Source organism: Rhinoderma darwinii, unplaced genomic scaffold (genome assembly GCF_050947455.1).
Source record: "Rhinoderma darwinii isolate aRhiDar2 unplaced genomic scaffold, aRhiDar2.hap1 Scaffold_3887, whole genome shotgun sequence".
In the NCBI taxonomy this organism is placed as follows: Eukaryota; Metazoa; Chordata; class Amphibia; order Anura; family Rhinodermatidae; genus Rhinoderma; species Rhinoderma darwinii.
This window is the reverse complement of record NW_027463515.1, coordinates 39,949-62,143: the sequence shown is the minus strand read 5'-3', so window position 1 is coordinate 62,143 and position 22,195 is coordinate 39,949. Positions and strand designations below refer to the sequence as shown.

At 41.8% G+C, this 22,195-nt stretch overlaps 103 pseudogenes; all 103 read right to left on the bottom strand.

The window, feature by feature from the left end:
- Positions 1-267: 267 nt before the first annotated feature.
- On the bottom strand, positions 268-386 carry LOC142707960 (5S ribosomal RNA; annotated as a pseudogene).
- Positions 387-453: 67 nt separating this feature from the next.
- Positions 454-572, bottom strand: LOC142707986 (5S ribosomal RNA; annotated as a pseudogene).
- A 67-nt stretch (positions 573-639) lies between these two features.
- Positions 640-758, bottom strand: LOC142707970 (5S ribosomal RNA; annotated as a pseudogene).
- A 67-nt stretch (positions 759-825) lies between these two features.
- On the bottom strand, positions 826-944 carry LOC142707941 (5S ribosomal RNA; annotated as a pseudogene).
- Positions 945-1,011: 67 nt separating this feature from the next.
- Positions 1,012-1,130, bottom strand: LOC142707928 (5S ribosomal RNA; annotated as a pseudogene).
- Positions 1,131-1,197: 67 nt separating this feature from the next.
- LOC142707948 (5S ribosomal RNA) lies at positions 1,198-1,316 on the bottom strand (annotated as a pseudogene).
- Positions 1,317-1,383: 67 nt separating this feature from the next.
- Positions 1,384-1,502, bottom strand: LOC142708017 (5S ribosomal RNA; annotated as a pseudogene).
- Positions 1,503-1,569: 67 nt separating this feature from the next.
- Positions 1,570-1,688, bottom strand: LOC142707895 (5S ribosomal RNA; annotated as a pseudogene).
- A 67-nt stretch (positions 1,689-1,755) lies between these two features.
- On the bottom strand, positions 1,756-1,874 carry LOC142708088 (5S ribosomal RNA; annotated as a pseudogene).
- A 67-nt stretch (positions 1,875-1,941) lies between these two features.
- Positions 1,942-2,060, bottom strand: LOC142707894 (5S ribosomal RNA; annotated as a pseudogene).
- A 67-nt stretch (positions 2,061-2,127) lies between these two features.
- On the bottom strand, positions 2,128-2,246 carry LOC142708037 (5S ribosomal RNA; annotated as a pseudogene).
- A 67-nt stretch (positions 2,247-2,313) lies between these two features.
- On the bottom strand, positions 2,314-2,432 carry LOC142708064 (5S ribosomal RNA; annotated as a pseudogene).
- Positions 2,433-2,499: 67 nt separating this feature from the next.
- Positions 2,500-2,618, bottom strand: LOC142707917 (5S ribosomal RNA; annotated as a pseudogene).
- A 67-nt stretch (positions 2,619-2,685) lies between these two features.
- Positions 2,686-2,804, bottom strand: LOC142707881 (5S ribosomal RNA; annotated as a pseudogene).
- Positions 2,805-3,057: 253 nt separating this feature from the next.
- Positions 3,058-3,176, bottom strand: LOC142708095 (5S ribosomal RNA; annotated as a pseudogene).
- Positions 3,177-3,243: 67 nt separating this feature from the next.
- LOC142708000 (5S ribosomal RNA) lies at positions 3,244-3,362 on the bottom strand (annotated as a pseudogene).
- A 253-nt stretch (positions 3,363-3,615) lies between these two features.
- Positions 3,616-3,734, bottom strand: LOC142707880 (5S ribosomal RNA; annotated as a pseudogene).
- A 67-nt stretch (positions 3,735-3,801) lies between these two features.
- Positions 3,802-3,920, bottom strand: LOC142708052 (5S ribosomal RNA; annotated as a pseudogene).
- A 67-nt stretch (positions 3,921-3,987) lies between these two features.
- On the bottom strand, positions 3,988-4,106 carry LOC142707867 (5S ribosomal RNA; annotated as a pseudogene).
- Positions 4,107-4,545: 439 nt separating this feature from the next.
- LOC142707947 (5S ribosomal RNA) lies at positions 4,546-4,664 on the bottom strand (annotated as a pseudogene).
- A 67-nt stretch (positions 4,665-4,731) lies between these two features.
- LOC142708061 (5S ribosomal RNA) lies at positions 4,732-4,850 on the bottom strand (annotated as a pseudogene).
- Positions 4,851-4,917: 67 nt separating this feature from the next.
- LOC142708055 (5S ribosomal RNA) lies at positions 4,918-5,036 on the bottom strand (annotated as a pseudogene).
- A 67-nt stretch (positions 5,037-5,103) lies between these two features.
- On the bottom strand, positions 5,104-5,222 carry LOC142707999 (5S ribosomal RNA; annotated as a pseudogene).
- Positions 5,223-5,475: 253 nt separating this feature from the next.
- LOC142707878 (5S ribosomal RNA) lies at positions 5,476-5,594 on the bottom strand (annotated as a pseudogene).
- A 67-nt stretch (positions 5,595-5,661) lies between these two features.
- LOC142708051 (5S ribosomal RNA) lies at positions 5,662-5,780 on the bottom strand (annotated as a pseudogene).
- Positions 5,781-5,847: 67 nt separating this feature from the next.
- Positions 5,848-5,966, bottom strand: LOC142707866 (5S ribosomal RNA; annotated as a pseudogene).
- Positions 5,967-6,219: 253 nt separating this feature from the next.
- LOC142707972 (5S ribosomal RNA) lies at positions 6,220-6,338 on the bottom strand (annotated as a pseudogene).
- Positions 6,339-6,405: 67 nt separating this feature from the next.
- On the bottom strand, positions 6,406-6,524 carry LOC142708087 (5S ribosomal RNA; annotated as a pseudogene).
- A 67-nt stretch (positions 6,525-6,591) lies between these two features.
- On the bottom strand, positions 6,592-6,710 carry LOC142708057 (5S ribosomal RNA; annotated as a pseudogene).
- Positions 6,711-6,777: 67 nt separating this feature from the next.
- LOC142707909 (5S ribosomal RNA) lies at positions 6,778-6,896 on the bottom strand (annotated as a pseudogene).
- A 67-nt stretch (positions 6,897-6,963) lies between these two features.
- LOC142707935 (5S ribosomal RNA) lies at positions 6,964-7,082 on the bottom strand (annotated as a pseudogene).
- A 67-nt stretch (positions 7,083-7,149) lies between these two features.
- On the bottom strand, positions 7,150-7,268 carry LOC142707916 (5S ribosomal RNA; annotated as a pseudogene).
- A 67-nt stretch (positions 7,269-7,335) lies between these two features.
- Positions 7,336-7,454, bottom strand: LOC142708071 (5S ribosomal RNA; annotated as a pseudogene).
- Positions 7,455-7,521: 67 nt separating this feature from the next.
- Positions 7,522-7,640, bottom strand: LOC142708013 (5S ribosomal RNA; annotated as a pseudogene).
- Positions 7,641-7,707: 67 nt separating this feature from the next.
- LOC142707969 (5S ribosomal RNA) lies at positions 7,708-7,826 on the bottom strand (annotated as a pseudogene).
- Positions 7,827-7,893: 67 nt separating this feature from the next.
- On the bottom strand, positions 7,894-8,012 carry LOC142707962 (5S ribosomal RNA; annotated as a pseudogene).
- A 67-nt stretch (positions 8,013-8,079) lies between these two features.
- On the bottom strand, positions 8,080-8,198 carry LOC142708046 (5S ribosomal RNA; annotated as a pseudogene).
- Positions 8,199-8,265: 67 nt separating this feature from the next.
- Positions 8,266-8,384, bottom strand: LOC142708066 (5S ribosomal RNA; annotated as a pseudogene).
- Positions 8,385-8,451: 67 nt separating this feature from the next.
- On the bottom strand, positions 8,452-8,570 carry LOC142707989 (5S ribosomal RNA; annotated as a pseudogene).
- Positions 8,571-8,637: 67 nt separating this feature from the next.
- On the bottom strand, positions 8,638-8,756 carry LOC142707967 (5S ribosomal RNA; annotated as a pseudogene).
- Positions 8,757-8,823: 67 nt separating this feature from the next.
- LOC142708029 (5S ribosomal RNA) lies at positions 8,824-8,942 on the bottom strand (annotated as a pseudogene).
- A 67-nt stretch (positions 8,943-9,009) lies between these two features.
- On the bottom strand, positions 9,010-9,128 carry LOC142707900 (5S ribosomal RNA; annotated as a pseudogene).
- Positions 9,129-9,195: 67 nt separating this feature from the next.
- On the bottom strand, positions 9,196-9,314 carry LOC142708060 (5S ribosomal RNA; annotated as a pseudogene).
- Positions 9,315-9,381: 67 nt separating this feature from the next.
- Positions 9,382-9,500, bottom strand: LOC142708050 (5S ribosomal RNA; annotated as a pseudogene).
- A 67-nt stretch (positions 9,501-9,567) lies between these two features.
- On the bottom strand, positions 9,568-9,686 carry LOC142707865 (5S ribosomal RNA; annotated as a pseudogene).
- Positions 9,687-9,939: 253 nt separating this feature from the next.
- On the bottom strand, positions 9,940-10,058 carry LOC142708004 (5S ribosomal RNA; annotated as a pseudogene).
- A 67-nt stretch (positions 10,059-10,125) lies between these two features.
- LOC142708086 (5S ribosomal RNA) lies at positions 10,126-10,244 on the bottom strand (annotated as a pseudogene).
- Positions 10,245-10,311: 67 nt separating this feature from the next.
- Positions 10,312-10,430, bottom strand: LOC142707988 (5S ribosomal RNA; annotated as a pseudogene).
- A 67-nt stretch (positions 10,431-10,497) lies between these two features.
- LOC142707975 (5S ribosomal RNA) lies at positions 10,498-10,616 on the bottom strand (annotated as a pseudogene).
- Positions 10,617-10,683: 67 nt separating this feature from the next.
- On the bottom strand, positions 10,684-10,802 carry LOC142707922 (5S ribosomal RNA; annotated as a pseudogene).
- Positions 10,803-10,869: 67 nt separating this feature from the next.
- Positions 10,870-10,988, bottom strand: LOC142707915 (5S ribosomal RNA; annotated as a pseudogene).
- A 67-nt stretch (positions 10,989-11,055) lies between these two features.
- On the bottom strand, positions 11,056-11,174 carry LOC142708033 (5S ribosomal RNA; annotated as a pseudogene).
- Positions 11,175-11,241: 67 nt separating this feature from the next.
- On the bottom strand, positions 11,242-11,360 carry LOC142708011 (5S ribosomal RNA; annotated as a pseudogene).
- Positions 11,361-11,427: 67 nt separating this feature from the next.
- Positions 11,428-11,546, bottom strand: LOC142707965 (5S ribosomal RNA; annotated as a pseudogene).
- Positions 11,547-11,613: 67 nt separating this feature from the next.
- LOC142707961 (5S ribosomal RNA) lies at positions 11,614-11,732 on the bottom strand (annotated as a pseudogene).
- Positions 11,733-11,799: 67 nt separating this feature from the next.
- Positions 11,800-11,918, bottom strand: LOC142708021 (5S ribosomal RNA; annotated as a pseudogene).
- Positions 11,919-11,985: 67 nt separating this feature from the next.
- Positions 11,986-12,104, bottom strand: LOC142707998 (5S ribosomal RNA; annotated as a pseudogene).
- A 67-nt stretch (positions 12,105-12,171) lies between these two features.
- On the bottom strand, positions 12,172-12,290 carry LOC142707964 (5S ribosomal RNA; annotated as a pseudogene).
- Positions 12,291-12,357: 67 nt separating this feature from the next.
- LOC142707936 (5S ribosomal RNA) lies at positions 12,358-12,476 on the bottom strand (annotated as a pseudogene).
- Positions 12,477-12,543: 67 nt separating this feature from the next.
- LOC142707959 (5S ribosomal RNA) lies at positions 12,544-12,662 on the bottom strand (annotated as a pseudogene).
- Positions 12,663-12,729: 67 nt separating this feature from the next.
- LOC142708085 (5S ribosomal RNA) lies at positions 12,730-12,848 on the bottom strand (annotated as a pseudogene).
- Positions 12,849-12,915: 67 nt separating this feature from the next.
- LOC142707906 (5S ribosomal RNA) lies at positions 12,916-13,034 on the bottom strand (annotated as a pseudogene).
- Positions 13,035-13,101: 67 nt separating this feature from the next.
- LOC142707966 (5S ribosomal RNA) lies at positions 13,102-13,220 on the bottom strand (annotated as a pseudogene).
- A 67-nt stretch (positions 13,221-13,287) lies between these two features.
- Positions 13,288-13,406, bottom strand: LOC142708019 (5S ribosomal RNA; annotated as a pseudogene).
- A 67-nt stretch (positions 13,407-13,473) lies between these two features.
- Positions 13,474-13,592, bottom strand: LOC142708058 (5S ribosomal RNA; annotated as a pseudogene).
- Positions 13,593-13,659: 67 nt separating this feature from the next.
- Positions 13,660-13,778, bottom strand: LOC142707908 (5S ribosomal RNA; annotated as a pseudogene).
- A 67-nt stretch (positions 13,779-13,845) lies between these two features.
- LOC142707864 (5S ribosomal RNA) lies at positions 13,846-13,964 on the bottom strand (annotated as a pseudogene).
- Positions 13,965-14,031: 67 nt separating this feature from the next.
- On the bottom strand, positions 14,032-14,150 carry LOC142708036 (5S ribosomal RNA; annotated as a pseudogene).
- A 67-nt stretch (positions 14,151-14,217) lies between these two features.
- On the bottom strand, positions 14,218-14,336 carry LOC142707863 (5S ribosomal RNA; annotated as a pseudogene).
- Positions 14,337-14,581: 245 nt separating this feature from the next.
- Positions 14,582-14,700, bottom strand: LOC142707891 (5S ribosomal RNA; annotated as a pseudogene).
- A 67-nt stretch (positions 14,701-14,767) lies between these two features.
- LOC142708083 (5S ribosomal RNA) lies at positions 14,768-14,886 on the bottom strand (annotated as a pseudogene).
- Positions 14,887-14,953: 67 nt separating this feature from the next.
- LOC142707861 (5S ribosomal RNA) lies at positions 14,954-15,072 on the bottom strand (annotated as a pseudogene).
- A 253-nt stretch (positions 15,073-15,325) lies between these two features.
- LOC142707910 (5S ribosomal RNA) lies at positions 15,326-15,444 on the bottom strand (annotated as a pseudogene).
- A 67-nt stretch (positions 15,445-15,511) lies between these two features.
- On the bottom strand, positions 15,512-15,630 carry LOC142708022 (5S ribosomal RNA; annotated as a pseudogene).
- Positions 15,631-15,883: 253 nt separating this feature from the next.
- On the bottom strand, positions 15,884-16,002 carry LOC142707899 (5S ribosomal RNA; annotated as a pseudogene).
- Positions 16,003-16,069: 67 nt separating this feature from the next.
- On the bottom strand, positions 16,070-16,188 carry LOC142707951 (5S ribosomal RNA; annotated as a pseudogene).
- Positions 16,189-16,255: 67 nt separating this feature from the next.
- LOC142707940 (5S ribosomal RNA) lies at positions 16,256-16,374 on the bottom strand (annotated as a pseudogene).
- A 67-nt stretch (positions 16,375-16,441) lies between these two features.
- LOC142707933 (5S ribosomal RNA) lies at positions 16,442-16,560 on the bottom strand (annotated as a pseudogene).
- Positions 16,561-16,627: 67 nt separating this feature from the next.
- Positions 16,628-16,746, bottom strand: LOC142707978 (5S ribosomal RNA; annotated as a pseudogene).
- A 67-nt stretch (positions 16,747-16,813) lies between these two features.
- Positions 16,814-16,932, bottom strand: LOC142707991 (5S ribosomal RNA; annotated as a pseudogene).
- A 67-nt stretch (positions 16,933-16,999) lies between these two features.
- Positions 17,000-17,118, bottom strand: LOC142708044 (5S ribosomal RNA; annotated as a pseudogene).
- A 67-nt stretch (positions 17,119-17,185) lies between these two features.
- Positions 17,186-17,304, bottom strand: LOC142707924 (5S ribosomal RNA; annotated as a pseudogene).
- Positions 17,305-17,371: 67 nt separating this feature from the next.
- LOC142707958 (5S ribosomal RNA) lies at positions 17,372-17,490 on the bottom strand (annotated as a pseudogene).
- A 67-nt stretch (positions 17,491-17,557) lies between these two features.
- LOC142708003 (5S ribosomal RNA) lies at positions 17,558-17,676 on the bottom strand (annotated as a pseudogene).
- A 67-nt stretch (positions 17,677-17,743) lies between these two features.
- Positions 17,744-17,862, bottom strand: LOC142708082 (5S ribosomal RNA; annotated as a pseudogene).
- A 67-nt stretch (positions 17,863-17,929) lies between these two features.
- LOC142707860 (5S ribosomal RNA) lies at positions 17,930-18,048 on the bottom strand (annotated as a pseudogene).
- A 67-nt stretch (positions 18,049-18,115) lies between these two features.
- Positions 18,116-18,234, bottom strand: LOC142708031 (5S ribosomal RNA; annotated as a pseudogene).
- A 245-nt stretch (positions 18,235-18,479) lies between these two features.
- LOC142707913 (5S ribosomal RNA) lies at positions 18,480-18,598 on the bottom strand (annotated as a pseudogene).
- A 67-nt stretch (positions 18,599-18,665) lies between these two features.
- Positions 18,666-18,784, bottom strand: LOC142707859 (5S ribosomal RNA; annotated as a pseudogene).
- Positions 18,785-18,851: 67 nt separating this feature from the next.
- Positions 18,852-18,970, bottom strand: LOC142707858 (5S ribosomal RNA; annotated as a pseudogene).
- A 253-nt stretch (positions 18,971-19,223) lies between these two features.
- LOC142707898 (5S ribosomal RNA) lies at positions 19,224-19,342 on the bottom strand (annotated as a pseudogene).
- Positions 19,343-19,409: 67 nt separating this feature from the next.
- Positions 19,410-19,528, bottom strand: LOC142707993 (5S ribosomal RNA; annotated as a pseudogene).
- A 253-nt stretch (positions 19,529-19,781) lies between these two features.
- On the bottom strand, positions 19,782-19,900 carry LOC142707996 (5S ribosomal RNA; annotated as a pseudogene).
- A 67-nt stretch (positions 19,901-19,967) lies between these two features.
- Positions 19,968-20,086, bottom strand: LOC142707932 (5S ribosomal RNA; annotated as a pseudogene).
- Positions 20,087-20,339: 253 nt separating this feature from the next.
- On the bottom strand, positions 20,340-20,458 carry LOC142708081 (5S ribosomal RNA; annotated as a pseudogene).
- A 67-nt stretch (positions 20,459-20,525) lies between these two features.
- LOC142708026 (5S ribosomal RNA) lies at positions 20,526-20,644 on the bottom strand (annotated as a pseudogene).
- A 67-nt stretch (positions 20,645-20,711) lies between these two features.
- LOC142708101 (5S ribosomal RNA) lies at positions 20,712-20,830 on the bottom strand (annotated as a pseudogene).
- A 67-nt stretch (positions 20,831-20,897) lies between these two features.
- LOC142707983 (5S ribosomal RNA) lies at positions 20,898-21,016 on the bottom strand (annotated as a pseudogene).
- A 67-nt stretch (positions 21,017-21,083) lies between these two features.
- Positions 21,084-21,202, bottom strand: LOC142708049 (5S ribosomal RNA; annotated as a pseudogene).
- A 253-nt stretch (positions 21,203-21,455) lies between these two features.
- On the bottom strand, positions 21,456-21,574 carry LOC142707856 (5S ribosomal RNA; annotated as a pseudogene).
- Positions 21,575-21,641: 67 nt separating this feature from the next.
- On the bottom strand, positions 21,642-21,760 carry LOC142707889 (5S ribosomal RNA; annotated as a pseudogene).
- A 67-nt stretch (positions 21,761-21,827) lies between these two features.
- On the bottom strand, positions 21,828-21,946 carry LOC142708080 (5S ribosomal RNA; annotated as a pseudogene).
- A 67-nt stretch (positions 21,947-22,013) lies between these two features.
- On the bottom strand, positions 22,014-22,132 carry LOC142707862 (5S ribosomal RNA; annotated as a pseudogene).
- Positions 22,133-22,195: the final 63 nt, after the last annotated feature.

Sequence of the window (22,195 nt, the reverse complement as noted above, 5' to 3'; positions counted from 1 at the left end):
GAATGGCCAATGACATTAAAAGCCTTAATCCATAGTCCTATTTAATCGATTGTGAAACAAAATCTAAACGACATAATAAAGATTCAACCGCACCACGGATTCACAGACAGTCTCCTACACTGGTACCAGCGAGGTCTTAAGCTGTGTAACTTCTGCGATCTGACGAGAGCAGGCACATTCAGTTTAGAATGGCCATTGACATTAAATGCTTTATTCCATAGTCCTTTTTAATCGATTGTGAAACAAAATCTAAACAACATAATAAAAAGTCAACCGCACCACGGATTCCCAGACAGTCTCCCACACTGGTACTAGCGAGGCCTTAAGCTGTGTAACTTCTGCGATCTGATGAGAGCAGGCACATTCAGCTTAGAATGGCCATTGACATTAAAAGCCTTAATCCATAGTTCTATTTAATCTATTGTGAAACAAAATCTAAACAACATAATAAGAAGTCAACCGCACCACGGATTCCCAGACAGTCTCCCACACTGGTACTAGCAAGGCCTTAAGCTGTGTAACTTCTGCGATCTGACGAGAGCAGGGACATTCAGCTTAAAATGGCCATTGACATTAAATGCTTTAATCCATAGTCCTTTTTAATCGATTGTGAAACAAAATCTAAACGACATAATAAAAATTCAACCGCACCACGGATTCCCAGACAGTCTCCCACACTAGTACTAGCGAGGCCTTACGCTGAGTAACTTCTGCGTTCTGACGAGAGCAGGCACATTCAGCTTAGAATGGCGATTGACGTTAAATGTTTTAATCCATAGTCCTATTTAATCTATTGTGAAACAAAATCTAAACGACATAATAAAAAGTCAACCGCACCACGGATTCCCAGACAGTCTCCGACACTGGTACTAGCGAGGCCTTAAGCTGTGTAACTTCTGCGATCTGACGAGAGCAGGCACATTCAGCTTAGAATGGCCATTGACATTAAATGCTTTAATCCATAGTCCTTTTTAATCGATTGTGAAACAAAATCTAAACGACATAATAAAAAGTCAACCGCACCACAGATTCCCAGACAGTCTCCCACTCTGGTACTAGCGAGGCCTTAAGCTGTGTAACTCCTGCGATCTGACGAGAGCAGGCACATTCAGCTTAGAATGGCCATTGACATTAAATGCTTTAATCCATAGTCCTTTTTAATCGATTGTGAAACAAAATCTAAACGACATAATAAAAAGGCAACCGCACCACGGATTCCCAGACAGTCTCCCACACTGGTACTAGCGAGGCCTTAAGCTGTGTAACTTCTGCGATCTGACGAGAGCAGGGACATTCAGCTTAGAATGGCCATTGACATTAAATGCTTTAATCCATAGTCCTTTTTAATCGATTGTGAAACAAAATCTAAACGACATAATAAAAATTCAACCGCACCATGGATTCCCAGACAGTCTCCCACACTGGTACTAGCGAGGCCTTAAGCTGTGTAACTTCTGCGATCTGACGAGAGCAGGCACATTCAGCTTAGAATGGCCATTGACGTTAAATGCTTTAATCCATAGTCCTATTTAATCTATTGTGAAACAAAATCTAAACGACATAATAAATAGTCAACCGCACCACGGATTCCCAGACAGTCTCCCACACTGGTACTAGAGAGGCCTTAAGCTGTGTAACTTCTGCGATCTGACGAGAGCAGGCACATTCAGCTTAGAATGGCCATTGACGTTCAATGCTTTAATCCATAGTCCTATTTAATCTATTGTGAAACAAAATCTAAACGACATAATAAAAAGTCAACCGCACCACGGATTCCCAGACAGTCTCCCACACTGGTACTAGCGAGGCCTTAAGCTGTGTAACTTCTGCGATCTGACGAGAGCAGGCACATTCAGCTTAGAATGGCCATTGACGTTAAATGCTTTAATCCATAGTCCTATTTAATCTATTGTGAAACAAAATCTAAACGACATAATAAATAGTCAACCGCACCACGGATTCCCAGACAGTCTCCCACACTGGTACTAGAGAGGCCTTAAGCTGTGTAACTTCTGCGATCTGACGAGAGCAGGCACATTCAGCTTAGAATGGCCATTGACGTTCAATGCTTTAATCCATAGTCCTATTTAATCTATTGTGAAACAAAATCTAAACGACATAATAAAAAGTCAACCGCACCACGGATTCCCAGACAGTCTCCCACACTGGTACTAGCGAGGCCTTAAGCTGTGCAACTTCGGCGATCTGACGAGAGCAGGCACATTCAGCTTAGAATGGCCATTGACATTAAATGCTTTAATCCATAGTCCTTTTTAATCGATTGTGAAACAAAATCTAAACGACATAATAAATAGTCAACCGCACCACGGATTCCCAGACAGTCTCCCTCACTGGTACTAGCGAGGCCTTAAGCTGTGTAACTTCTGCGATCTGACGAGGGCAGGCACATTCAGCTTTGAATGGCCATTGACATTAAAAGCCTTAATCCATAGTCCTATTTAATCTATTGTGAAACAAAATCTAAACAACATAATAAAAAGTCAACCGCACCACGGATTCCCAGACAGTCTCCCACACTGGTACTAGCAAGGCCTTAAGCTGTGTAACTTCTGCGATCTGACGAGAGCAGGGACATTCAGCTTAGAATGGCCATTGACATTAAATGCTTTAATCCATAGTCCTTTTTAATCGATTGTGAAACAAAATCTAAACGACATAATAAAAATTCAACCGCACCACGGATTCCCAGACAGTCTCCCACACTAGTACTTGCGAGGCCTTAAGCTGTGTAACTTCTGCGTTCTGACGAGAGCAGGCACATTCAACTTAGAATGGCGATTGACGTTAAATGCTTTAATCCATAGTCCTAATTAATCTATTGTGAAACAAAATCTAAACGACATAATAAAAAGTCAACCGCACCACGGATTCCCAGACAGTCTCCGACACTGATACTAGCGAGGCCTTAAGCTGTGTAACTTCTGCGATCTGACGAGAGAAGGCACATTCAGCATAGAATGGCCATTGACATTAAATGCTTTAATCCATAGTCCTTTTTAATCGATTGTGAAACAAAATCTAAACGACATAATAAATAGTCAACCGCACCACGGATTCCCAGGCAGTCTCCCACACTGGTACTAGCGAGGCCTTAAGCTGTGTAACTTCTGCGATCTGACGAGAGCAGGGACATTCAGCTTAGAATGGCCATTGACATTAAATGCTTTAATCCATAGTCCTTTTTAATCGATTGTGAAACAAAATCTAAACGACATAATAAAAATTCAACCGCACCACGGATTCACAGACAGTCTCCCACACTGGTACTAGCGAGGCCTTAAGCTGTGTAACTTCTGCGATCTGACGAGAGCAGGCACATTCAGCTTAGAATGGCCATTGACGTTAAATGTTTTAATCCATAGTCCTATTTAATCTATTGTGAAACAAAATCTAAACGACATAATAAAAAGTCAACCGCCCCAAGGATTCCCAGACAGTCTCCCACATAAGTACTAGCAAGGCCTTAAGCTGTGTAACTTCTGCGATCTGACGAGAGGAGGCACATTCAGCTTATAATGGCCATTGACATTAAATGCTTTAATCCATAGTCCTTTTTAATCGATTGTGAAACAAAATCTAAACGACATAATAAAAATTCAACCGCACCACGGATTCCCAGACAGTCTCCCACACTAGTACTAGCGAGGCCTTAAGCTGTGTAACTTCTGCGTTCTGACGAGAGCAGGCACATTCAGCTTAGAATGGCCATTGACGTTCAATGCTTTAATCCATAGTCCTATTTAATCTATTGTGAAACAAAATCTAAACGACATAATAAAAAGTCAACCGCACCACGGATTCCCAGGCAGTCTCCCACACTGATACTAGCGAGGCCTTAAGCTGTGTAACTTCGGCGATCTGGCGAGAGCAGGCACATTCAGCTTAGAATGGCCATTGACATTAAATGCTTTAATCCATAGTCCTTTTTAATCGATTGTGGAACAAAATCTAAACAACATAATAAAAAGTCAACCGCACCACGGATTCCCAGACAGTCTCCCACACTGGTACTAGCGAGGCCTTAAGCTGTGTAACTTCTGCGATCTGACGAGAGCAGGGACATTCAGCTTAGAATGGCCATTGACGTTAAATTCTTTAATCCATAGTCCTATTTAATCTATTGTGAAACAAAATCTAAACGACATAATAAAAAGTCAACCGCCCCAAGGATTCCCAGACAGTCTCCCACATAAGTACTAGCAAGGCCTTAAGCTGTGTAACTTCTGCGATCTGACGAGAGGAGGCACATTCAGCTTAGAATGGCCATTGACATTAATTGCTTTAATCCATAGTCCTTTTTAATCGATTGTGAAACAAAATCTAAATGACATAATAAAAATTCAACCGCACCACGGATTCCCAGACAGTCTCCCACACTGGTACTAGCGAGGCATTAAGCTGTGTAACTTCTGCGATCTAACGAGAGCAGGCACATTCAGTTTAGAAAGGCCATTGACATTAAATGCTTTATTCCATAGTCCTTTTTAATCGATTGTGAAACAAAATCAAAACAACATAATAAAAAGTCAACCGCACCACGGATTCCCAGACAGTCTCCCACACTGGTACTAGCGAGGCCTTAAGCTGTGTAACTTCTGCGATCTGATGAGAGCAGGCACATTCAGCTTAGAATGGCCATTGACATTAAAAGCTTTAATCCATAGTCCTATTTAATCTATTGTGAAACAAAATCTAAACAACATAATAAAAAGGCAACCGCACCACGGATTCCCAGACAGTCTCCCACACTGGTACTAGCAAGGCCTTAAGCTGTGTAACTTCTGCGATCTGCCGAGAGCAGGGACATTCAGCTTAGAATGGCCATTGACATTAAATGCTTTAATCCATAGTCCTTTTTAATCGATTGTGAAACAAAATCTAAACGACATAATAAAAAGGCAAACGCACCACGGATTCCCAGACAGTCTCCCACACTGCTACTAGCGAGGCCTTAAGCTGTGTAACTTCTGCGATCTGACGAGAGCAGGGACATTCAGCTTAGAATGGCCATTGACATTAAATGCTTTAATCCATAGTCCTTTTTAATCGATTGTGAAACAAAATCTAAACGACATAATAAAAATTCAACCGCACCACGGATTCACAGACAGTCTCCCACACTGGTACTAGCGAGGCCTTAAGCTGTGTAACTTCTGCGATCTGACGAGAGCAGGCACATTCAGCTTAGAATGGCCATTGACGTTAAATGTTTTAATCCATAGTCCTATTTAATCTATTGTGAAACAAAATCTAAACGACATAATAAAAAGTCAACCGCCCCAAGGATTCCCAGACAGTCTCCCACATAAGTACTAGCAAGGCCTTAAGCTGTGTAACTTCTGCGATCTGACGAGAGGAGGCACATTCAGCTTATAATGGCCATTGACATTAAATGCTTTAATCCATAGTCCTTTTTAATCGATTGTGAAACAAAATCTAAACGACATAATAAAAATTCAACCGCACCACGGATTCCCAGACAGTCTCCCACACTAGTACTAGCGAGGCCTTAAGCTGTGTAACTTCTGCGTTCTGACGAGAGCAGGCACATTCAGCTTAGAATGGCCATTGACGTTCAATGCTTTAATCCATAGTCCTATTTAATCTATTGTGAAACAAAATCTAAACGACATAATAAAAAGTCAACCGCACCACGGATTCCCAGGCAGTCTCCCACACTGATACTAGCGAGGCCTTAAGCTGTGTAACTTCGGCGATCTGGCGAGAGCAGGCACATTCAGCTTAGAATGGCCATTGACATTAAATGCTTTAATCCATAGTCCTTTTTAATCGATTGTGGAACAAAATCTAAACAACATAATAAAAAGTCAACCGCACCACGGATTCCCAGACAGTCTCCCACACTGGTACTAGCGAGGCCTTAAGCTGTGTAACTTCTGCGATCTGACGAGAGCAGGGACATTCAGCTTAGAATGGCCATTGACGTTAAATTCTTTAATCCATAGTCCTATTTAATCTATTGTGAAACAAAATCTAAACGACATAATAAAAAGTCAACCGCCCCAAGGATTCCCAGACAGTCTCCCACATAAGTACTAGCAAGGCCTTAAGCTGTGTAACTTCTGCGATCTGACGAGAGGAGGCACATTCAGCTTAGAATGGCCATTGACATTAAATGCTTTAATCCATAGTCCTTTTTAATCGATTGTGAAACAAAATCTAAATGACATAATAAAAATTCAACCGCACCACGGATTCCCAGACAGTCTCCCACACTGGTACTAGCGAGGCCTTAAGCTGTGTAACTTCTGCGATCTGACGAGAGCAGGGACATTCAGCTTAGAATGGCCATTGACGTTAAATGCTTTAATCCATAGTCCTATTTAATCGATTGTGAAACAAAATCTAAACGACATAATAAAAAGTCAACCGCACCACGGATTCCCAGACAGTCTCCCACACTGGTACTAGCGAGGCCTTAAGCTGTGTAACTTCTGCGATCTGACGAGAGCAGGCACATTCAGCTTAGAATGGCCATTGACATTAAATGCTTTAATCCATAGTCCTTTTTAATTGATTGTGAAACAAAATCTAAACGACATAATAAAAATACAACCGCACCACGGATTCCCAGACAGTCTCCCACACAGGTACTAGCGAGGCCTTAAGCTGTGTAACTTCTGCGATCTGACGAGAGCTGGCACATTCAGCTTAGAATGGCCATTGACATTAAACGCTTTAATCCATAGTCCTTTTTAATCGATTGTGAAACAAAATCTAAACGACATAATAAAAAGTCAACCGCACCACGGATTCCCAGACAGTCTCCGACACTGGTACTAGCGAGGCCTTAAGCTGTGTAACTTCTGCGATCTGACGGGAGCAGGGACATTCAGCTTAGAATGGCCATTGACGTTAAATGCTTTAATCCATAGTCCTATTTAATCTACTGTGAAACAAAATCTAAACGACATAATAAAAAGTCAACCGCACCACGGATTCCCAGACAGTCTCCCACACTGGTACTAGCGAGGCCTTAAGCTGTGTAACTTCTGCGATCTGATGAGAGCAGGCACATTCAGCTTAGAATGGCCATTGACATTAAAAGCCTTAATCCATAGTCCTATTTAATCTATTGTGAAACAAAATCTAAACAACATAATAAAAAGTCAACCGCACCACGGATTCCCAGACAGTCTCCCACACTGGTACTAGCAAGGCCTTAAGCTGTGTAACTTCTGCGATCTGACGAGAGCAGGGACATTCAGCTTAGAATGGCCATTGACATTAAATGCTTTAATCCATAGTCCTTTTTAATCGATTGTGAAACAAAATCTAAACGACATAATAAAAATTCAACCGCACCACGAATTCCCTGACAGTCTCCCACACTAGTACTAGCGAGGCCTTAAGCTGTGTAACTTCTGCGTTCTGACGAGAGCAGGTATATTCAGCTTAGAATGGCGATTGACGTTAAATGCTTTAATCCATAGTCCTATTTAATCTATTGTGAAACAAAATCTAAACGACATAATAAAAAGTCAACCGCACCACGGATTCCCAGACAGTCTCCGACACTGGTACTAGCGAGGACTTAAGCTGTGTAACTTCTGCGATCTGACGAGAGCAGGCACATTCAGCTTAGAATGGCCATTGACATTAAATGCTTTAATCCATAGTCCTTTTTAATCGATTGAGAAACAAAATCTAAACGACATAATAAAAAGTCAACCGCACCACGGATTCCCAGACAGTCTCCCACTCTGGTACTAGCCAGGCCTTAAGCTGTGTAACTTCTGCGATCTGACGAGAGCAGGGACATTCAGCTTAGAATTGCCATTGACATTAAATGCTTTAATCCATAGTCCTTTTTAATCGATTGTGAAGCAAAATCTAAACGACATAATAAAAATTCAACCGCACCACGGATTCCCAGACAGTCTCCCACACTGGTACTAGCGAGGCCTTAAGCTGTGTAACTTCTGCGATCTGACGAGAGCAGGCACATACAGCTTAGAATGGCCATTGACATTAAATGCTTTAATCCATAGTCCTATTTAATCTATTGTGAAACAAAATCTAAACGACATAATAAAAATTCAACCGCACCACGAATTCCCTGACAGTCTCCCACACTAGTACTAGCGAGGCCTTAAGCTGTGTAACTTCTGCGTTCTGACGAGAGCAGGTACATTCAGCTTAGAATGGCGATTGACGTTAAATGCTTTAATCCATAGTCCTATTTAATCTATTGTGAAACAAAATCTAAACGACATAATAAAAAGTCAACCGCACCACGGATTCCCAGACAGTCTCCCACTCTGGTACTAGCCAGGCCTTAAGCTGTGTAACTTCTGCGATCTGACGAGAGAAGGGACATTCAGCTTAGAATTGCCATTGACATTAAATGCTTTAATCCATAGTCCTTTTTAATCGATTGTGAAGCAAAATCTAAACGACATAATAAAAATTCAACCGCACCACGGATTCCCAGACAGTCTCCCACTCTGGTACTAGCGAGGACTTAAGCTGTGTAACTTCTGCGATCTGACGAGAGCAGGCACATTCAGCTTAGAATGGCCATTGACATTAAATGCTTTAATCCATAGTCCTTTTTAATCGATTGAGAAACAAAATCTAAACGACATAATAAAAAGTCAACCGCACCACGGATTCCCAGACAGTCTCCCACTCTGGTACTAGCCAGGCCTTAAGCTGTGTAACTTCTGCGATCTGACGAGAGCAGGGACATTCAGCTTAGAATTGCCATTGACATTAAATGCTTTAATCCATAGTCCTTATTAATCGATTGTGAAGCAAAATCTAAACGACATAATAAAAATTCAACCGCACCACGGATTCCCAGACAGTCTCCCACACTGGTACTAGCGAGGCCTTAAGCTGTGTAACTTCTGCGATCTGCCGAGAGCAGGCACATTCAGCTTAGAATGGCCATTGACGTTAAATGCTTTAATCCATAGTCCTATTTAATCTATTGTGAAACAAAATCTAAACGACATAATAGAAAATCAACCGCACCACGGATTCCCAGACAGTCTCCCACACTGGTACTAGCGAGGCCTTAAGCTGTGTAACTTCTGCGATCTGACGAGAGCAGGCACATTCAGCTTAGAATGGCCATTGAAATTAAATGCTTTAATCCATAGTCCTTTTTAATCGATTGTGAAACAAAATCTAAACGACATAATAAAAAGTCAACCGCACCACGGATTCCCAGACAGTCTCCCACATAAGTACTAGCAAGGCCTTAAGCTGTGTAACTTCTGCGATCTGACGAGAGGAGGCACATTCAGCTTAGAATGGCCATTGACGTTCAATGCTTTAATCCATAGTCCTATTTAATCTATTGTGAAACAAAATCTAAACGACATAATAAAAAGTCAACCGCACCACGGATTCCCAGGCAGTCTCCCACACTGATACTAGCGAGGCCTTAAGCTGTGTAACTTCGGCGATCTGGCGAGAGCAGGCACATTCAGCTTAGAATGGCCATTGACATTAAATGCTTTAATCCATAGTCCTTTTTAATCGATTGTGGAACAAAATCTAAACAACATAATAAAAAGTCAACCGCACCACGGATTCCCAGACAGTCTCCCACACTGGTACTAGCGAGGCCTTAAGCTGTGTAACTTCTGCGATCTGACGAGAGCAGGGACATTCAGCTTAGAATGGCCATTGACGTTAAATTCTTTAATCCATAGTCCTATTTAATCTATTGTGAAACAAAATCTAAACGACATAATAAAAAGTCAACCGCCCCAAGGATTCCCAGACAGTCTCCCACATAAGTACTAGCAAGGCCTTAAGCTGTGTAACTTCTGCGATCTGACGAGAGGAGGCACATTCAGCTTAGAATGGCCATTGACATTAAATGCTTTAATCCATAGTCCTTTTTAATCGATTGTGAAACAAAATCTAAATGACATAATAAAAATTCAACCGCACCACGGATTCCCAGACAGTCTCCCACACTGGTACTAGCGAGGCCTTAAGCTGTGTAACTTCTGCGATCTGACGAGAGCAGGGACATTCAGCTTAGAATTGCCATTGACGTTAAATGCTTTAATCCATAGTCCTATTTAATCGATTGTGAAACAAAATCTAAACGACATAATAAAAAGTCAACCGCACCACGGATTCCCAGACAGTCTCCCACACTGGTACTAGCGAGGCCTTAAGCTGTGTAACTTCTGCGATCTGACGAGAGCAGGCACATTCAGCTTAGAATGGCCATTGACATTAAATGCTTTAATCCATAGTCCTTTTTAATTGATTGTGAAACAAAATCTAAACGACATAATAAAAATACAACCGCACCACGGATTCCCAGACAGTCTCCCACACAGGTACTAGCGAGGCCTTAAGCTGTGTAACTTCTGCGATCTGACGAGAGCAGGCACATTCAGCTTAGAATGGCCATTGACATTAAACGCTTTAATCCATAGTCCTTTTTAATCGATTGTGAAACAAAATCTAAACGACATAATAAAAAGTCAACCGCACCACGGATTCCCAGACAGTCTCCGACACTGGTACTAGCGAGGCCTTAAGCTGTGTAACTTCTGCGATCTGACGAGAGCAGGGACATTCAGCTTAGAATGGCCATTGACGTTAAATGCTTTAATCCATAGTCCTATTTAATCTACTGTGAAACAAAATCTAAACGACATAATAAAAAGTCAACCGCACCACGGATTCCCAGACAGTCTCCCACACTGGTACTAGCGAGGCCTTAAGCTGTGTAACTTCTGCGATCTGATGAGAGCAGGCACATTCAGCTTAGAATGGCCATTGACATTAAAAGCCTTAATCCATAGTCCTATTTAATCTATTGTGAAACAAAATCTAAACAACATAATAAAAAGTCAACCGCACCACGGATTCCCAGACAGTCTCCCACACTGGTACTAGCAAGGCCTTAAGCTGTGTAACTTCTGCGATCTGACGAGAGCAGGGACATTCAGCTTAGAATGGCCATTGACATTAAATGCTTTAATCCATAGTCCTTTTTAATCGATTGTGAAACAAAATCTAAACGACATAATAAAAATTCAACCGCACCACGAATTCCCTGACAGTCTCCCACACTAGTACTAGCGAGGCCTTAAGCTGTGTAACTTCTGCGTTCTGACGAGAGCAGGTACATTCAGCTTAGAATGGCGATTGACGTTAAATGCTTTAATCCATAGTCCTATTTAATCTATTGTGAAACAAAATCTAAACGACATAATAAAAAGTCAACCGCACCACGGATTCCCAGACAGTCTCCGACACTGGTACTAGCGAGGACTTAAGCTGTGTAACTTCTGCGATCTGACGAGAGCAGGCACATTCAGCTTAGAATGGCCATTGACATTAAATGCTTTAATCCATAGTCCTTTTTAATCGATTGAGAAACAAAATCTAAACGACATAATAAAAAGTCAACCGCACCACGGATTCCCAGACAGTCTCCCACTCTGGTACTAGCCAGGCCTTAAGCTGTGTAACTTCTGCGATCTGACGAGAGCAGGGACATTCAGCTTAGAATTGCCATTGACATTAAATGCTTTAATCCATAGTCCTTTTTAATCGATTGTGAAGCAAAATCTAAACGACATAATAAAAATTCAACCGCACCACGGATTCCCAGACAGTCTCCCACACTGGTACTAGCGAGGCCTTAAGCTGTGTAACTTCTGCGATCTGACGAGAGCAGGCACATACAGCTTAGAATGGCCATTGACATTAAATGCTTTAATCCATAGTCCTATTTAATCTATTGTGAAACAAAATCTAAACGACATAATAAAAATTCAACCGCACCACGAATTCCCTGACAGTCTCCCACACTAGTACTAGCGAGGCCTTAAGCTGTGTAACTTCTGCGTTCTGACGAGAGCAGGTACATTCAGCTTAGAATGGCGATTGACGTTAAATGCTTTAATCCATAGTCCTATTTAATCTATTGTGAAACAAAATCTAAACGACATAATAAAAAGTCAACCGCACCACGGATTCCCAGACAGTCTCCGACACTAGTACTAGCGAGGACTTAAGCTGTGTAACTTCTGCGATCTGACGAGAGCAGGCACATTCAGCTTAGAATGGCCATTGACATTAAATGCTTTAATCCATAGTCCTTTTTAATCGATTGAGAAACAAAATCTAAACGACATAATAAAAAGTCAACCGCACCACGGATTCCCAGACAGTCTCCCACTCTGGTACTAGCCAGGCCTTAAGCTGTGTAACTTCTGCGATCTGACGAGAGCAGGGACATTCAGCTTAGAATTGCCATTGACATTAAATGCTTTAATCCATAGTCCTTTTTAATCGATTGTGAAGCAAAATCTAAACGACATAATAAAAATTCAACCGCACCACGGATTCCCAGACAGTCTCCCACACTGGTACTAGCGAGGCCTTAAGCTGTGTAACTTCTGCGATCTGACGAGAGCAGGCACATTCAGCTTAGAATGGCCATTGACGTTAAATGCTTTAATCCATAGTCCTATTTAATCTATTGTGAAACAAAATCTAAACGACATAATAGAAAATCAACCGCACCACAGATTCCCAGACAGTCTCCCACACTGGTACTAGCGAGGCCTTAAGCTGTGTAACTTCTGCGATCTGACGAGAGCAGGCACATTCAGCTTAGAATGGCCATTGAAATTAAATGCTTTAATCCATAGTCCTTTTTAATCGATTGTGAAACAAAATCTAAACGACATAATAAAAAGTCAACCGCACCACGGATTCCCAGACAGTCTCCCACACTGGTACTAGCGAGGCCTTAAGCTGTGTAACTTCTGCGATCTGACGAGAGCAGGCACATTCAGCTTAGAATGGCCATTGACATTAAATGCTTTAATCCATAGTCCTTTTTAATCGATTGTGAAGCAAAATCTAAACGACATAATAAAAAGTCAACCGCACCACAGATTCCCAGACAGTCTCCCACACTGGTACTAGCGAGGCCTTAAGCTGTGTAACTTCTGCGATCTGACGAGAGCAGGGACATTCAGCTTAGAATGGCCATTGACGTTAAATGCTTTAATCCATAGTCCTATTTAATCTATTGTGAAACAAAATCTAAACGACATAATAAAAAGTCAACCGCACCACGGATTCCCAGACAGTCTCCCACACTGGTACTAGCGAGGCCTTAAGCTGTGTAACTTCTGCGATCTGATGAGAGCAGGTACATTCAGCTTAGAATGGCCATTGACATTAAAAGCCTTAATCCATAGTCCTATTTAATCTATTGTGAAACAAAATCTAAACAACATAATAAAGAGTCAACCGCACCACGGATTCCCAGACAGTCTCCCACACTGGTAATAGCAAGGCCTTAAGCTGTGTAACTTCTGCGATCTGACGAGAGCAGGGACATTCAGCTTAGAATGGCCATTGACATTAAATGCTTTAATCCATAGTCCTTTTTAATCGATTGTGAAACAAAATCTAAACGACATAATAAAAATTCAACCGCACCACGGATTCCCAGACAGTCTCCCACACTAGTACTAGCGAGGCCTTAAGCTGTGTAACTTCTGCGTTCTGACGAGAGCAGGCACATTCAGCTTAGAATGGCGATTGACGTTAAATGCTTTAATCCATAGTCCTATTTAATCTATTGTGAAACAAAATCTAAACGACATAATAAAAAGTCAACCGCACCACGGATTCCCAGAAAGTCTCCGACACTGGTACTAGCGAGGCCTTAAGCTGTGTAACTTCTGCGATCTGACGAGAGCAGGCACATTCAGCTTAGAATGGCCATTGACATTAAATGCTTTAATCCATAGTCCTTTTTAATCGATTGTGAAACAAAATCTAAACGACATAATAAAAAGTCAACCGCACCACGGATTCCCAGACAGTCTCCCACACTGGTACTAGCGAGGCCTTAAGCTGTGTAACTTCTGCGATCTGACGAGAGCAGGGACATTCAGCTTAGAATGGCCATTGACATTAAATGCTTTAATCCATAGTCCTTTTTAATCGATTGTGAAACAAAATCTAATCGACATAATAAAAAGTCAACCGCACCACGGATTCCCAGACAGTCTCCCACACTGGTACTAGCGAGGCCTTAAGCTGAGTAACTTCTGCGATATGACGAGAGCAGGCACATTCAGCTTAGAATGGCCATTGACATTAAATGCTTTAATCCATAGTCCTTTTTAATCGATTGTGAAACAAAATCTAAACGACATAATAAATAGTCAACCGCACCACGGATTCCCAGACAGTCTCCCACACTGGTACTAGCGAGGCCTTAAGCTGTGTAACTTCTGCGATCTGACGAGAGCAGGGACATTCAGCTTAGAATGGCCATTGACATTAAATTCTTTAATCCATAGTCCTTTTTAATCGATTGTGAAACAAAATCTAAACGACATAATAAAAAGTCAACCGCCCCACGGATTCCCAGACAGTCTCCCACATAAGTACTAGCAAGGCCTTAAGCTGTGTAACTTCTGCGATCTGACGCACATTCAGCTTAGAATGGCCATTGACATTAAATGCTTTAATCCATAGTCCTTTTTAATCGATTGTGAAACAAAATCTAAACGACATACTAAAAATTCAACCGCACCACGGATTCCCAGACAGTCTCCCACACTGGTACTAGCGAGGCCTTAAGCTGTGTAACTTCTGCGTTCTGACGAGAGCAGGCACATTCAGCTTAGAATGGCCATTGACGTTCAATGCTTTAATCCATAGTCCTATTTAATCTATTGTGAAACAAAATCTAAACGACATAATAAAAAGTCAACCGCACCACGGATTCCCAGACAGTCTCCCACACTGGTACTAGCGAGGCCTTAAGCTGTGTAACTTCTGCGATCTGACGAGAGCAGGCACATTCAGCTTAGAATGGCCATTGACATTAAATGCTTTAATCCATAGTCCTTTTTAATCGATTGTGAAAAAAAATCTAAACGACATAATAAGAAGTCAACCGCACCACGGATTCCCAGACAGTCTCCCACACTGGTACTAGCGAGGCCTTAAGCTGTGTAACTTCTGCGATCTGACGAGAGCAGGGACATTCAGCTTAGAATGGCCATTGACGTTAAATGCTTTAATCCATAGTCCTATTTCATCTATTGTGAAACAAAATCTAAACGACATAATAAAAAGTCAACCGCACCACGGATTCCCAGACAGCCTCCCACACTGGTACTAGCGAGGCGTTAAGCTGTGTAACTTCTGCGATCTAACGAGAGCAGGCACATTCAGTTTAGAAAGGCCATTGACATTAAATGCTTTATTCCATAGTCCTTTTTAATCGATTGTGAAACAAAATCAAAACAACATAATAAAAAGTCAACCGCACCACGGATTCCCAGACAGTCTCCCACACTGGTACTAGCGAGGCCTTAAGCTGTGTAACTTCTGCGATCTGATGAGAGCAGGCACATTCAGCTTAGAATGGCCATTGACATTAAAAGCTTTAATCCATAGTGCTATTTAATCTATTGTGAAACAAAATCTAAACAACATAATAAAAAGTCAACCGCACCACGGATTCCCAGACAGTCTCCCACACTGGTACTAGCAAGGCCTTAAGCTGTGTAACTTCTGCGATCTGCCGAGAGCAGGGACATTCAGCTTAGAATGGCCATTGACATTAAATGCTTTAATCCATAGTCCTTTTTAATCGATTGTGAAACAAAATCTAAACGACATAATAAAAAGGCAAACGCACCACGAATTCCCAGACAGTCTCCCACACTGCTACTAGCGAGGCCTTAAGCTGTGTAACTTCTGCGATTTGACGAGAGCAGGGACATTCAGCTTAGAATGGCCATTGACATTAAATGCTTTAATCCATAGTCCTTTTTAATCGATTGTGAAACAAAATCTAAACGACATAATAAAAATTCAACCGCACCACGGATTCCCAGACAGTCTCCCACACTGGTACTAGCGAGGTCTTAAGCTGTGTAACTTCTGCGATCTGACGAGAGCAGGCACATTCAGCTTAGAATGGCCATTGAAGTTAAATGTTTTAATCCATAGTCCTATTTAATCTATTGTGAAACAAAATCTAAACGACATAATAAAAAGTCAACCGCACCACGGATTCCCAGACAGTCTCCCACACTGGTACTAGCGAGGCCTTAAGCTGTGTAACTTCGGCGATCTGACGAGAGCAGGCACATTCAGCTTAGAATGGCCATTGACATTAAATGCTTTAATCCATAGTCCTTTTTAATCGATTGTGAAACAAAATCTAAACGACATAATAAAAAGTCAACCGCACCACGGATTCCCAGACAGTCTCCCACACTGGTACTAGCGAGGCCTTAAGCTGTGTAATTTCGGCGATCTGACGAGAGCAGGCACATTCAGCTTAGAATGGCCATTGACATTAAATGCTCTAATCCATAGTCCTTTTTAATCGATTGTGAAACAAAATCTAAACGACATAATAAAAATTCAACCGCACCACGGATTCCCAGACAGTCTCCCACACTGGTACTAGCGAGGCCTTAAGCTGTGTAACTTCTGCGATCTGACGAGAGCAGGCACATTCAGCTTAGAATGGCCATTGACATTAAATGCTTTAATCCATAGTCCTTTTTAATCGATTGTGAAACAAAATCTAAACGACATAATAAAAAGTCAACCGCACCACGGATTCCCAGACAGTCTCCCACACTGGTACTAGCGAGGCCTTAAGCTGTGTAACTTCTGCGATCTGACAAGAGCAGGGACATTCAGCTTAGAATGGCCATTGACGCTAAATGCTTTAATCCATAGTCCTATTTAATCTATTGTGAAACAAAATCTAAACGACATAATAAAAAGTCAACCGCACCATGGATTCCCAGACAGTCTCCCAAACTGGTACTAGCGAGGCCTTAAGCTGTGTAACTTCTGCGATCTGACGAGAGCAGGGACATTCAGCTTAGAATGGCCATTGACATTAAATGCTTTAATCCATAGTCCTTTTTAATCGATTGTGAAACAAAATCTAAACGACATAATAAAAATTCAACCGCATCACGGATTACCAGACAGTCTCCCACACTAGTACTAGCGAGGCCTTAAGCTGTGTAACTTCTGCGTTCTGACGAGAGCAGGCACATTCAGCTTAGAATGGCGATTGACGTTAAATGCTTTAATCCATAGTCCTATTTAATCTATTGTGAAACAAAATCTAAACGACATAATAAAAAGTCAACCGCACCACGGATTCCCAGAAAGTCTCCGACACTGGTACTAGCGAGGCCTTAAGCTGTGTAACTTCTGCGATCTGACGAGAGCAGGAACATTCAGCTTAGAATGGCCATTGACATTAAATGCTATAATCCATAGTCCTTTTTAATCGATTGTGAAACAAAATCTAAACGACATAATAAAAAGTAAACCGCACCACGGATTCCCAGACAGTCTCCCACACTGGTACTAGCGAGGCCTTAAGCTGTGTAACTTCTGCGATCTGACGAGAGCAGGGACATTCAGCTTAGAATGGCCATTGACATTAAATGCTTTAATCCATAGTCCTTTTTAATCGATTGTGAAACAAAATCTAAACGACATAATAAAAATTCAACCGCACCACGGATTCCCAGACAGTCTCCCACACTGGTACTAGCGAGGCCTTAAGCTGTGTAACTTCTACGATCTGACGAGAGCAGGCACATTCAGCTTAGAATGGCCATTGACGTTAAATGCTTTAATCCATAGTCCTATTTAATCTATTGTGAAACAAAATCTAAACGACATAATAAAAAGTCAACCGCACCACGGATTCCCAGACAGTCTCCCACACTGGTACTAGCGAGGCCTTAAGCTGTGTAACTTCTGCGATCTGACGAGAGCAGGCACATTCAGCTTAGAATGGCCATTGACATTAAATGCTTTAATCCATAGTCCTTTTTAATCGATTGTGATACAAAATCTAAACGACATAATAAATAGTCAACCGCACCACGGATTCCCAGACAGTCTCCCACACTGGTACTAGCGAGGCCTTAAGCTGTGTAACTTCTGCGATCTGACGAGAGCAGGGACATTCAGCTTAGAATGGCCATTGACATTAAATTCTTTAATCCATAGTCCTTTTTAATCGATTGTGAAACAAAATCTAAACGACATAATAAAAATTCAACCGCACCACGGATTCACAGACAGTCTCCCACACTGGTACTAGCGAGGCCTTAAGCTGTGTAACTTCTGCGATCTGACGAGAGCAGGCACAATCAGCTTAGAATGGCCATTGACGTTAAATCCTTTAATCCATAGTCCTATTTAATCTATTGTGAAACAAAATCTAAACGACATAATAAAAAGTCAACCGCCCCACGGATTCCCAGACAGTCTCCCACGTAAGTACTAGCAAGGCCTTAAGCTGTGTAACTTCTGCGATCTGACGCACATTCAGCTTAGAATGGCCATTGACATTAAATGCTTTAATCCATAGTCCTTTTTAATCGATTGTGAAACAAAATCTAAACGACATAATAAAAATTCAACCGCACCACGGATTCCCAGACAGTCTCCCACACTGGTACTAGTGAGGCCTTAAGCTGTGTAACTTCTGCGTTCTGACGAGAGCAGGCACATTCAGCTTAGAATGGCCATTGACGTTCAATGCTTTAATCCATAGTCCTATTTAATCTATTGTGAAACAAAATCTAAACGACATAATAAAAAGTCAACCGCACCACGGATTCCCAGACAGTCTCCCACACTGGTACTAGCGAGGCCTTAAGCTGTGTAACTTCTGCGATCTGACGAGAGCAGGGACATTCAGCTTAGAATGGCCATTGACATTAAATGCTTTAATCCATAGTCCTTTTTAATCGATTGTGAAAAAAAATCTAAACGACACAATAAGAAGTCAACCGCACCACGGATTCCCAGACAGTCTCCCACACTGGTACTAGCGAGGCCTTAAGCTGTGTAACTTCTGCGATCTGACGAGAGCAGGGACATTCAGCTTAGAATGGCCATTGACGTTAAATGCTTTAATCCATAGTCCTATTTAATCTATTGTGAAACAAAATCTAAACGACATAATAAAAAGTCAACCGCACCACGGATTCCCAGACAGTCTCCCACACTGGTACTAGCGAGGCGTTAAGCTGTGTAACTTCTGCGATCTAACGAGAGCAGGCACATTCAGTTTAGAACGGCAATTGACATGAAATGCTTTATTCCATAGTCCTTTTTAATCGATTGTGAAACAAAATCTAAACAACATAATAAAAAGTCAACCGCACCACGGATTCCCAGACAGTCTCCCACACTGGTACTAGCGAGGCCTTAAGCTGTGTAACTTCTGCGATCTGATGAGAGCAGGCACATTCAGCTTAGAATGGCCATTGACATTAAAAGCTTTAATCCATAGTCCTATTTAATCTATTGTGAAACAAAATCTAAACAACATAATAAAAAGTCAACCGCACCACGGATTCCCAGACAGTCTCCCACACTAGTACTAGCAAGGCCTTAAGCTGTGTAACTTCTGCGATCTGACGAGAGCAGGGACATTCAGCTTTGAATGGCCATTGACATTAAATGCTTTAATCCATAGTCCTTTTTAATCGATTGTGAAACAAAATCTAAACGACATAATAAAAAGGCAAACGCACCACGGATTCCCAGACAGTCTCCCACACTGGTACTAGCGAGGCCTTAAGCTGTGTAACTTCTGCGATCTGACAAGAGCAGGGACATTCAGCTTAGAATAGCCATTGACATTAAATGCTTTAATCCATAGTCCTTTTTAATCGATTGTGAAACAAAATCTAAACGACATAATAAAAATTCAACCGCACCACGGATTCCCAGACAGTCTCCCACACTGCTACTAGCGAGGCCTTAAGCTGTGTAACTTCTGCGATCTGACGAGAGCAGGCACATTCAGCTTAGAATGGCCATTGACATTAAATGCTTTAATCCATAGTCCTTTTTAATCGATTGTGAAACAAAATCTAAACGACATAATAAAAATTCAACCGCACCACGGATTCCCAGACAGTCTCCCACACTGGTACTAGCGAGGCCTTAAGCTGTGTAACTTCTGCGATCTGACGAGAGCAGGCACATTCAGCTTAGAATGGCCATTGACGTTCAATGCTTTAATCCATAGTCCTATTTAATCTATTGTGAAACAAAATCTAAACGACATAATAAAAAGTGAACCGCCCCACGGATTCCCAGACAGTCTCCCACACTGGTACTAGCAAGGACTTAAGCTGTGTAACTTCGGCGATCTGACGAGAGCAGGCACATTCAGCTTAGAATGGCCATTGACATTAAATACTTTAATCCATAGTCCTTTTTAATCGATTGTGAAACAAAATCTAAACGACATAATAAAAAGTCAACCGCACCACGGATTCCCAGACAGTCTCCCACACTGGTACTAGCGAGGCCTTAAGCTGTGTAACTTCTGCGATCTGACGAGAGCAGGCACATTCAGCTTAGAATGGCCATTGACATAAAATGCTTTAATCCATAGTCCTTTTTAATCGATTGTGAAACAAAATCTAAACGACATAATAAAAAGTCAACCGCACCACGGATTTCCAGACAGTCTCCCACACTGGTACTAGCGAGGCCTTAAGCTATGTAACTTCTGCGATCTGACGAGAGCAGGGACATTCAGCTTAGAATGGCCATTGACGTGAAATGCTTTAATCCATAGTCCTATTTAATCTATTGTGAAACAAAATCTAAACGACATAATAAAAAGTCAACCGCACCACGAATTCCCAGACAGTCTCCCACACTGGTACTAGCGAGGCCTTAAGCTGTGTAACTTCTGCGATCTGACGAGAGCAGGGACATTCAGCTTAGAATGGCCATTGACATTAAATGCTTTAATCCATAGTCCTTTATAATCGATTGTGAAACAAAATCTAAACGACATAATAAAAATTCAACCGCACCACGGATTCCCAGACAGTCTCCCACACTGGTACTAGCGAGGCCTTAAGCTGTGTAATTTCTGCGTTCTGACGAGGGCAGGCACATTCAGCTTAGAATGGCCATTGACGTTCAATGCTTTAATCCATAGTCCTATTTAATCTATTGTGAAACAAAATCTAAACGACATAATAAAAAGTCAACCGCCCCACGGATTCCCAGACAGTCTCCCACACTGGTACTAGCAAGGACTTAAGCTGTGTAACTTCGGCGATCTGACGAGAGCAGGCACATTCAGCTTAGAATGGCCATTGACATTAAATACTTTAATCCATAGTCCTTTTTAATCGATTGTGAAACAAAATCTAAACGACATAATAAAAAGTCAACCGCACCACGAATTCCCAGACAGTCTCCCACACTGGTACTAGCGAGGCCTTAAGCTGTGTAACTTCTGCAATCTGACAAGAGCAGGCACATTCAGATTACAATGGCCATTGACATTAAAAGCCTTAATCCATAGTCCTATTTAATCTATTGTGAAACAAAATCTAAACAACATAATAAAAAGTCAACCGCACCACGGATTCCCAGACAGTCTCCCACACTGGTACTAGCGAGGCCTTAAGCTGTGTAACTTCTGCGATCTGACGAGAGCAGGGACATTCAGCTTAGAATGGCCATTGACATTAAATGCTTTAATCCATAGTCCTTTATAATCGATTGTGAAACAAAAACTAAACGACATAATAAAAATTCAACCGCACCACGGATTCCCAGACAGTCTCCCACACTGGTACTAGCGAGGCCTTAAGCTGTGTAACTTCTGCGTTCTGACGAGAGCAGGCACATTCAGCTTAGAATGGCCATTGACGTTCAATGCTTTAATCCATAGTCCTATTTAATCTATTGTGAAACAAAATCTAAACGACATAATAAAAAGTCAACCGCACCACGGATTCCCAGACAGTCTCCCACACTGGTACTAGCGAGGCCTTAAGCTGTGTAACTTCTGCGATCTGACGAGAGCAGGCACATTCAGCTTAGAATGGCCATTGACATTAAATGCTTTAATCCATAGTCCTTTTTAATCTATTGTGAAACAAAATCTAAACGACATAATAAAAAGTCAACCGCACCACGGATTCCCAGACAGTCTCCCACACTGGTACTAGCGAGGCCTTAAGCTGTGTAACTTCTGCGTTCTGACGAGAGCAGGCACATTCAGCTTAGAATGGCCATTGACGTTCAATGCTTTAATCCATAGTCCTATTTAATCTATTGTGAAACACAATCTAAACGACATAAT